This window comes from Mustela lutreola, chromosome 6 (genome assembly GCF_030435805.1).
Source record: "Mustela lutreola isolate mMusLut2 chromosome 6, mMusLut2.pri, whole genome shotgun sequence".
Taxonomy (NCBI): Eukaryota; Metazoa; Chordata; class Mammalia; order Carnivora; family Mustelidae; genus Mustela; species Mustela lutreola.
This window is the reverse complement of record NC_081295.1, coordinates 50750029-50760674: the sequence shown is the minus strand read 5'-3', so window position 1 is coordinate 50760674 and position 10646 is coordinate 50750029. Positions and strand designations below refer to the sequence as shown.

Below are 10646 nucleotides of genomic sequence, written 5' to 3'. Positions count from 1 at the left end.
AAGGTACAAGACAATCAGGAAACCATGGCTTTTTTTTTTTTTAAAGATTTATTTATTTGACAGACAGAGATCACAAATAGGCAGAGAGGCAGGCAGAGAGAGAGGGAGCAGACAGCCTGATGCGGGGCTCAATCCCAGGAAACTGGGATCATGACCTGAGCTGAAGGCAGGCTTAACTCACTGAGCCACCCAGGCGCCCCGAAATCATGGCTTTTAAAGACACTGGGAAAACACCCATGGAACCAGAGGTGGTGACGCACTGAATTAGAATTACTGTAACCATCCCCAAAGTAAAATCTTTGGAGGTGTATGCTGACTTGATCAGAGGCACAAAGGGGAAAATTTCAAAGTGAAAGGACTAGTTCAGATGCTTACCAAAACTGTGACTATCACTACAAGAAAAAAAATGTGGTGAAGTTTCCAAGACTTGGGATCGTTTTCAGGTGAGGATCCATAAGTGACTCATTGATTTGCATGGTCTTTCTGATATTCTTAAATAGATTCCATTGATCAGTATTGAGACAGGAGTCAAGAATGAAGTCACCACTGCAGATGTTTAAATCAGCCCTTTTAACAAATTATCAATTGTTAAAAAAAAAAAATTTTTTCAATGAAAGTCTCTTAAGATATAAACCCACTATAGGGTGCCTGGGTGGCTCAGTGGGTTAAAGCCTGTGCCTTTGGCTCCCATCATGATCTCAGGGTCGTGGGATCAAGCCTTAAATTCGGTTCTCTGCTCAGCAGTGAGCCTGCTTCCTCCTCCCTCTCTTCCTGCCTCTCTGCCTACCTGTGATCTCTATCTGTCAAATAAATAAAAATTTTTTAAAAATCTTTAAAAAATACATATTGCTATTTCCATTTAAAAACAAACAAACAGGTGGCGCCTGGGTGGCTCAGTGGGTTAAGCCGCTGCCTTCGGTTCAGGTCATGATCTCAGAGTCCTGGGATGGAGCCCTGCATCAGGCTCTCTGCTCAGCAGGGAGCCTGCTTCCTCCTCTCTCTCTGCCTGCCTCTCTGCCTGCTTGTCATCTCTCTCTGTCAAATAAATAAATAAAATCTTTAAAAAAACAAACAAACAAACAAACAAAAAAAGATATAAACCCACTAAAACAGAATGAGAGAAGAAAACAGCAACCATTTTAAAAGCTGGAAGGCAAATGGAAAAATGGTAACTAACTTAGTACATTGAGAAAGGTGAATCTTAAACCCATAGTATAAAAAGTTTAAGAAGCAATCTCACTTAAACATGGAGACCTAAATGCCTAAGTAATTGGCAGAGTAATACTTTTGGAAATTGATTAAATGACCACTAAAAGTATAACAATTTGTTGAAAACTTGCCTAAATAGCTTTAAGACTTAGATCTCCTTCTCTGTTCCAAAGACTGTAGGTTACCATTTCTCTCTTACACTAGCAGAGAGCTGTATTTTTGACAGCTTTATTGAGATATAATTCATATACCATAAAATGTACCCACTTATAGCATAATACAATGGTTTATAATATATTCATAGAGTTGTGCAACCATCATCACAATCAATTTTAGAACGTTCTCATTACCCCAAAAAGAAAACTCCATACCCATTAGCTATTACCCTCCAATCTCCCTTCTTTCCAGCTCTAAGAAGGCACTAATCAAATTAATTAAAATACATTAAATTTTAAATCAATTAAAATCTAATTAATTAATTAAAATTCATTAAAACTTTATCTCTATGGATTTATCTATTATGGGCATTTAGTATAAATTGATTAAATCTCATATGTGCTCTTTTTTTAAAAAAGATTTTATTTATTCATGTGACAGAGATCACAAGTAGGCAGAGAGGCAGGCAGAGAGAGAGGAGAAAGCAGGCTCCCTGCTGAGCAGAGAGCCCAATGCAGGGCTCCAGCCCAGGACTGTGGGATCATGACCTGAGCTGAAGGTAGAGGCTTTAACCCACTGAGCCACCCAGGTGCCCTGTATGTGCCCTTTTATAAAGCTTCTTTTACTTGGTCTAATGGTTTTAAGGTCATCTATGTTAGAGCATGTGACAGTATTTCATTTCTTTGTATTGTCAAATAGTACTCCATTGTATGTATATATATATATCACATTTTGCTTACCTGTTTTTCCACTGATGGATATTTGAGTTGTTTATACTTTTCTATATATCATAAATAAAACTACTATGAACAAGTTTGTGTACAAGTTTTGTGCAGACATATGTTTTTATTTCCCTCGGGTATATACCTAGGAGTAGAATGTCTGTGACATATGGTAACTGTATGTTTACTCTTTTAAGGAACTGGCAGATTGCTTTCCAAAGTAGCTACACTATTTACATCTCCACTAGCAATGCATAAAATTTCCAACTTCACATCCTCACAAAAACTTGCTACCTGTCTTTTTCATTTAGCCATCCTCATGGGTATGTAGTGATTCCCACTGTGTTTTTATTTGCATTTTAGGGGACATATATTTTTTGAGATAGTACCGAAATCTCCTGCCCCAGGAGAGACCGCACATACAGTGGAATAAAGTAAAAATGCATATATTAATATAGAAAGCTCCATCCTATTTTTTCACTCTGCCACTAAGACAGCTACATATATATCACAAGGCAAATAAATAGACTAAATCTTTGAGCACTCTGGCTAAATCTTTGAGCACTCTTTCAGGAGAAACAATCTATGATATAGATATCAAGGATTTCCTAAACAAATATCCCATGACAAAGTTCAAAATTGATAAGCCCCATTCATACACTCTGAACTTCTCATCAACTTTTAACTTGCTCTACTTTTAAATATGAGCTTTCAACCAAGGATTGCCCGACATTTTAAGAAAGCCTATAAAATCAAAGAGAAACCAAGTAAAACAGGAAAGAAACATTCTGGAATAAAAGAAAAAAATAACTACATAAAAAGAAGAAAACTTTAAAAAAGGTAATAAGTATTCACTATCATTAATAACCTTAGAGAAATAAGTTATTGCATCCATGAGCCAGTACAGTATGCCATATATATATATATATATATATATATATATATATATTTTTTTAAAAAACCCTCAGAAGACAAAAAGCAATAGCTCTCAGGTTTACAAATAGAACAGACATGAAAAACTCAGTGGGCAGTTTGGAAGAAAGAATTGAAAATAATTTCTAGAAAGTATGCCAAAAAAATAAGAAAATGGAAAATAGGAGAATTAAGTAAAAAATAGTAGAAGGCGGGAGGAGGAGACAAGATGGCAGAAAAGTAGGAGGTGTGGTTTCAGTCTATATCCTAAAGTGAAGTGATTACCTACCAAAGAATTCTGATCACTCATTAAATCAGCCTGAGATTAGAATTATACACTTCTGGATCTATAGGGGGGCAGAAGATGCCAGTGGACAGGTAAAGTGGAGTGGCAACAATGGACTGATATTAGAAGATAAACAAAAGGGGGAGGGAGCCACCAGAAGCAACCCATTGGAAAGTAATACCCCAATACGAGAGTGCCCTGTAATTGGTGACCAGCATTAACTTGGAATCTGGTTGAAAGCACTCAAAAAGAGCAAAAAATCTTAAGGGAAAATTGGTGGAATTGGGCGGTTAGGGACAGAGACTTAAGCCCACGGACCCAGGATGGCCACTGCTAGCAGGGAACCAGAAAGCACCGTGAAGAAGCCAGGTCTAGGCTGCCGATGCACCTGAGAGCATCCGGGTGGCAGCGCCCATGAGGGTGAGGGAGCCTGCTGTGGACGCCAGCCAGCCAGCAGAACCACAGCCTTTTGCACTTGGCATGCATGTCGTGTGACCAGAGTCTGAGTAGCACCCCCCCCCCAACCCAGAGAGGTTCCTGCAGGCGCTAGCTGTCACTGTCTAGGACCCAGAGAGTCTGAACACTCCCAGCCTGGGCCAGCGTGAAAATCTCAGTGTGCTATCTCTGTTTGGGACCTCTCTGGCTGTATGGACCTGCCCAAACAGCTGCGGGCAGTATATCTTGTGGTTTTGTGTACAGGAAAGTTCCAGAGACTGTGACTGGGGATGTCTCTGCCAGCGGCAGAGGGGATAATTTGTGTGCTCTGGAGCACACAGAGGGGAACAGACTGAGGCTTCTCTCTGAGATGGAGGTCTGGGTGCAGTTTGCTTTCCTCTAAACCTCCAAAGAACCACCAAAAGCTGCCAAGAGGAGAGAAAACAAATTAACAAACAAATAATAAAACCTCCAGAGAACAAAAGCCTGAAAAATTAGTTTCCTCAGAGCCCAGCCCCTTGATGGGGACAAGAGGACTCAACTCTAGCAAGACTCCCTGAAAAAACCACAGGGCAGGCCCCTCCCCCAGAAAGCCAGCCCAAAAAACAAACAAACAAAACAACAAGAGGATAACCACCACTACTTCATAGATACAATTTTTAACTTTTAATTTGTTCCCACTATTCTGGTGTTCTCTCTCTCTCTCTCTCTCTATATATATATATATATATATATATATATAACTTTTTAACCTATTAACCATCACAGTGAGATGTTCAGTACATCAAATTCCATAATAACCTTTTAACCTGAACTTTCTTGATATATAAACACCAGTGTTTTTATTTTGCTTTTCTATTTTTTAAATTTTTTTATTTTTTTAAATATTCATATAGAGATAAGCTTCAAGGTAATCCCCTTTCCCCAATGAATGCTACCCCTATATGTAAACCAGTTTTAATCCCCCTTTATCTGAGGAAAGTTGAGTCCTTTAACAAAAATATCAAGATACATTTAGGAAGAATCAAAATAACCTTCCTTGCCCACACTGAGAATTTATAACCACCCTCCCATCTTTTTCTTCTGTCAGTGTTTCTGTGTATTTTTTTTTTTTTTGTTCTAGTAGTATATAAATCTTATACGTGGGGTTCATTTTGACATTTTTTTTTCTCTTGTCATCTACTTTTGTCAGTCTTTTTGTCTGTCTGTTTTTGTTTGTATACTTTATAAATCTTACCTTTGGGGCCCATTTGGTCTGGGCCTTCTCTTTTATTTTATCTTTCTTTTTTTTTTTTTCTTTTTTTTTTCTGTCTGTCTCTCTCTCTCTCTTTTTCTTTTTTCTTTCTTTTTGATGGGGACTCTTGATTGCTCAGAAGCATTCCAGGGTGCACCTTGCCTGCACCATGGTTGATACATTCAGCTACATATCCATTCAGCCATCTCTCACCAAAATGAGTAGGAGGAGGAATGCCCAACAGAAGAAAAATTCGGAGACTGTGGAGCCCTCTCCATCAGAGCTTTTGGATATGGACATAAACAGTATGTTGGAAAGGGAATTCAGGCTAATAATTATCCAGGCAACAGCTAGGTCAGAGAAAGCTTTTGATGACAAAATGGAATTGATTATGGCAGAAGTGAAAGCCACCACGGATGATTTAACAATGCTCTCAATGAGGTCCAATCTAATCTAAATTCTCTAAAAGCTAGGTAACTGAGGCAGAAGATAGAATTAGTGATCTGGAGGACAAACAGATAGAGAAAAAGGATCAGGAGGAAACCTGGAAAAAACAGCATAGAAACTATGAAAACAATACTGGGGAAATAAATGACTCCATGAAACGTCCCAATGTCAGAATTGTTGGAATCCCCGAGGGGGAGGAGAAAGAAAGAAAACTAGAAGATATAGTTAAACAAATTCTCCATGAAAATTTTCCCAATCTGGTGAATGGAACCAGTGTTCATGTACTAGAGGCAGAAAGGTCACCCCCCAAGATCATAGAGTCTAGAAAGACCTTGAGACACCTGATTGTAAAAATGATGAATCATAATTTTAGACAAAAGCTCTTGAAAGCAGCTAGAGGGAAGAAATTCCTTACGTACAGAGGAAAGCCCATCAGAATAATGTCAGACCTGCCCACAGGAACCTGGCAAGCCAGAGAGTGCTGGCAAGATGTATTCATGGAACTAAATAAGAAGAACATGCAGCCAAGAATACTTTATCCTGCAAGACTGACATTCAAAATGGATGGAAAGATAAAGAGCTTCCAAGACTGGCAAGGTTTAAAAGAGTATGTGACCACCAAGTCGGCACTGCAAGAAATATTAAGGGGAGTTCTATAAAAGAGGAAAAAACCCAAGAATATCGTTGAACAGAACTATATGGAGACAATTATAGAAACAAAGACTTCACAGGTAACACGATGTCAATAAAAACATATTTCTCAGTAATCACTCTCAACGTGAATGGCCTAAATGCACCCATAAAATAACACAGGGTTGCAGATTGGATAAAACAACATGACCCATCCATATGTTGTCTACAAGAGACCCATTTTTAACCCAAGGATACATCCAGACCGAAAGTGAAGGGATGGAGAAGCATCCTTCATGCCAATGGGTCTCAAAAGAAGGCGGGAGTAGTGATTCTCATATCAGACAAATTAGATTTTAAACTAAAGACTGTAGCCAGAGATACAGAAGGACACTACATAATTCTTAAAGGGACTATACACCAAGAAGATCTAACAACTGTAAATATTTATGCCCCCAATATGGGAGCAGCCAATTACATAAGAAAACTGTTAATCAAGGAAAAGAGTCACATTGATATGAATACATAAATAGTAGGAGATCTTAACATGCCACTCTCAGTAATAGACAGATAATCCAAGCAGAAAATAAAGAAACAAGACCAATGAATGATGCATTGGACCAGATGGACCCCATAGATATATACAGAACATTCTACCTTGAAACAACAGAATACTCATTCTTCTTGAGCATACATGGAACTTTCTCCAGAATAGACCACATACTGGGTCATAAATCAGGGCTCCACAGATACCAGAAGATTAAGATTATTCCCTGTATATTCTCAGATCAATATGCTTTGAAACTGGAGCTCAACCACAAGGAAAATTTTGGAAGGAATTCAAACACATGGAAGCTAAAGACCACCTTGCTTAAGAATGCTTGGATCAATCAGGAAATCAAAGAAGAACTTAAACAATTCATGGAACCAATGTGAATGAAGACACTTAGGTCCAAAACCTATGGGATACAGCAAAGACGGTCCTAAGGGGGAAATACATAGTCATCCAAGCCTCCCTCAAAAAAACTGAAAAATCCAGAATACACCAGCTGCCTCTTCACCTTAAAGAACTGGAGAATCAATAACAAATTAATCCAACTCCCCACACAAAATGGGAAATAATCGAGATTAGAGCAGAGATCAATGAGATAGAAACTAGAGATATAGTAGAACGCATCAAGGAAACTAGAAGCTGGTTTCTTCTTAAAGAATCAATAAGAGCAATAAACCATTGGCCAAACTAATCCAAAAGAAAAGAGGACCCAAATTAATAAAATTATGAATGAAAAGGGAGAGATCACAACTAACACCAAGGAAATAGAAACAATCATCAGAAATTATTATCGACAGTTACATGCCAATAAGTTAAGCAACCTAGATGAAATGGATGCATTCCTGGAAAACTATAAACTTCCAAAATTGAACAAGCAAGAAATTGACAACCTGAATAGACCAATATCTAGTAATGAGCTTGAAGCAGTGATCAAAAACTTCCCAAAAAACAAGAGCCTAGGACCTGACAGATTCCCTGAGGAATTCTACCAAACTTTCAAAGAAAAAATAACACCTATTCTCCTGAAACTGTTTTAAAAAATTGAAGCAGAAGGAAAACTTCCAGACTCTTTTTATGAAGCCAGCATTACTGTGATCCCCAAACCAGGCAAAGACCCCACCAAAAAGGAGAATTTCAGACCAATATCCCTGATGATATGGATGCCAAGATTCTCAAGAAAATCCTAGCTAATAGGATCCAACAGCACATTAAAAGGAGTATCCACCATGACCAGGTGGGATTTATCCCTGGGTTTCAAGGATGGTTCAACATTTGCAAATCAATTAATGTGATAGAACAAATCAATAAGAGAAGATAGAAGAACCACATGGCCCTCTCAGTTGATGCAGAAAAAGCATTTGACAAAATCCAATATCCATCCCTGATTAAAATGCTTCAAAGTATAGGGATAGAGGGAACATTTCTCAACTTCATAAATTCTATCTATGAAAAACCCACAGCAAATATCATCCTCAATGGGAGAAAGCTTGCAGCCTTCCCGTTGAGATCAGGAACACGACAAGGATGCTCACTCTCACCACTCTTGTTCAACATAGTATTAGAAGTCCTAGCAGCAGCAATCAGACAACAAAGAGAAATAAAAGGTATTCAGATTGACAATGAAGAAGTCAAACCTCTCTCTCTTTGCAGATGACATGACACTTTATATGAAAAACCCAAAAGACTCCACTCCCAAACTACTAGAACTCATACAGCAATTCAGTAATGTGGTAGGATACAAAGTCAATGTACGGAAATCAGTTGCTTTCTTATAAACTAACAATGAAAATATAGAAAGGGAAATTAGAGAATCGATTCCATTTACTATAGCACCAAGAACCATAAGATACCTGGGAATAAACCTAACCAAAGAGGTAAAGGAACTGTACTCAAGGAACTACAGAACACTCATGAAAGAAATTGAAGAAGACACAAAAAGATGGAAGATCATTCCATGCTCATGGATCAGAAAAATAAACATTGTTAAAATGTCTATACTGCCCAGAGCAAACTATACTTTCTTTTTTTTTTAATATTTTATTTATTTATTTGACAGACAGAGATCACAAGTAGGCAGAGAGGCAGGCAGTGAGAGAGGAAGGGAAGTAGGCTCCCTGCTGAACAGAAAGCCTGATGCAGGGCTTGATCCCAGGACCCTGAGATCATGATCTGAGCTGAAGGCAGAGGCTTTAACCCACTGAGCCACCCAGGTGCCCCAGCAATCTATACTTTCAATGCCATTCCAATAAAAATTCCACTGGCATTTTTCAAAGAGTTGGAGCAAACAATCTTAAAATTTGTATAGAATCAGAAGAGACCCCAAATTACTAAGGAAACGTTGAAAAAGAAAAATAAATCACGTTGCCTGATTTCAAGCTTTACTACAAAGCTGTGATTACCAAGACAGCATGGTACTGGCATAAAAACAGAGACATAGACCAGTTGAACAGAGTAGAGAGCCCAGATATGGGCCCTCAACTCTATGGTCAAATAATCTTCAACAAAACAGGAAAAAATATACAGTGGAAAAAAGACAGTCTCTTCAAGAAATGGTGCTGTACATATATTGTACAGCTATATGTAGAAGAATGAAACTTGACCATTCTCTTACACCATACACAAAGATAAACTCAAAATGGATAAAAGACCTCAATATGAGACAGGAACCCATCAGAATCCTGGAGGAGAACATAGGCAGTAACCTCTTCGATATCAGCCACAGCAACTTCTTTCAAGATATGTCTACAAAGGCAAAAGAAACAAAAGCGAAGATGAACTTTTGGGACTTCATCAAGATCAAAAGCTTCTGCACAGCAAAGGAAACAGTCAACAAAACAAAGAGGCACCCACAGAATGAGAGAAGATATTTGCAAATGACAGTACACACAAAAGGTTGATATCTAGGATCTATAAAGAACTTCTCAAACTCAACACATACAGAACAGATAATCATGTCAAAAATGGGAAGAAGACATGAACAGACACTTCTCCAATGAAGACTACAAATGGCTATCAGACACATGAAAAAATGTTCATCATCACTAGCTATCAGGGAGATTCAAATCAAAACCACATCGAGATACCACCTTACACCAATTACAGTGGCCAAAATTAACAAAACAGTAAACAACGTGTGTCGGAGAGGATGTGGAGAAAGGGGAACCCTCTTACACTGTTGGTGGGAATACAAGTTGGTATAGCCACTTTGGAAAACAATGTGGCGATTCCTTAAGAAATTAAAAATGGAGCTACCCGACTGCACTACTGCAATTGCACTCCTGGGTATTTACCCCAAAGATACAGATGTAGTGAAAAGAAGGGCCATCTGTATCCCAATGTTCATAGCAGCAATGGCCACAGTCTCCAAACTGCGGAAAGAACCAAGATGCCTTTCAATGGACAAATGGATAAGAAAGATGTGGTCCATATACACTATGGAGTATTATGCCTCCATAAGAAAGGATGAATACCCAACTTCTGTAGCAACATGGACAAGACTGGAAGAGATTATGCTGAGTGAAATAAGTCAAGCAGAGAGATTCAATTATTATATGGTTTCACTTATTTGTGGAGCATGAGAATTAACATGGAGAACATGGGGAGATGGAGAGAAGAAGGGAGTTGGGGAAAATTGGAGGGGAAGACGAACCAGTTCAGAGTCTATGGACTCTGAAAAACAATCTGAGGGTTTGGAAGGGGCAGGGGGTGGGAGGTTGGGTGAGCCTGGTGGTGGCTATTATGGAGGGCATGTATTGCATGGAGCAATGGCTGTGGTGCATAAACAATGAATTCTGGTACACTGAAAAAATTTTTAAAAATTAAAACTTAAAAAAAAAAAAAAATAGAACTGGGATGCCTGGGTGGCTCAGTTGGTTGGACGACTGCTTTCGGCTCAGGTCATGATCCTGGAGTCCCAGGATCGAGTCACACATTGGGCTCCCAGCTTCACGGGGACTCTGCTTCTCCCTCTGACCTTCTCCTCGCTCATGCTCTCTCTCACCTCCTCTCTCTCAAATAAATAAATAAAATCTTAAAAAAAAAATAGAACTTTCGGGGCACCTG

General features: G+C 38.7%; 1 pseudogene; it reads left to right on the top strand.

Moving 5' to 3' along the window:
- Positions 1–206: 206 nt before the first annotated feature.
- LOC131834586 (small ribosomal subunit protein uS10-like) lies at positions 207–560 on the top strand (annotated as a pseudogene).
- Positions 561–10646: the final 10086 nt, after the last annotated feature.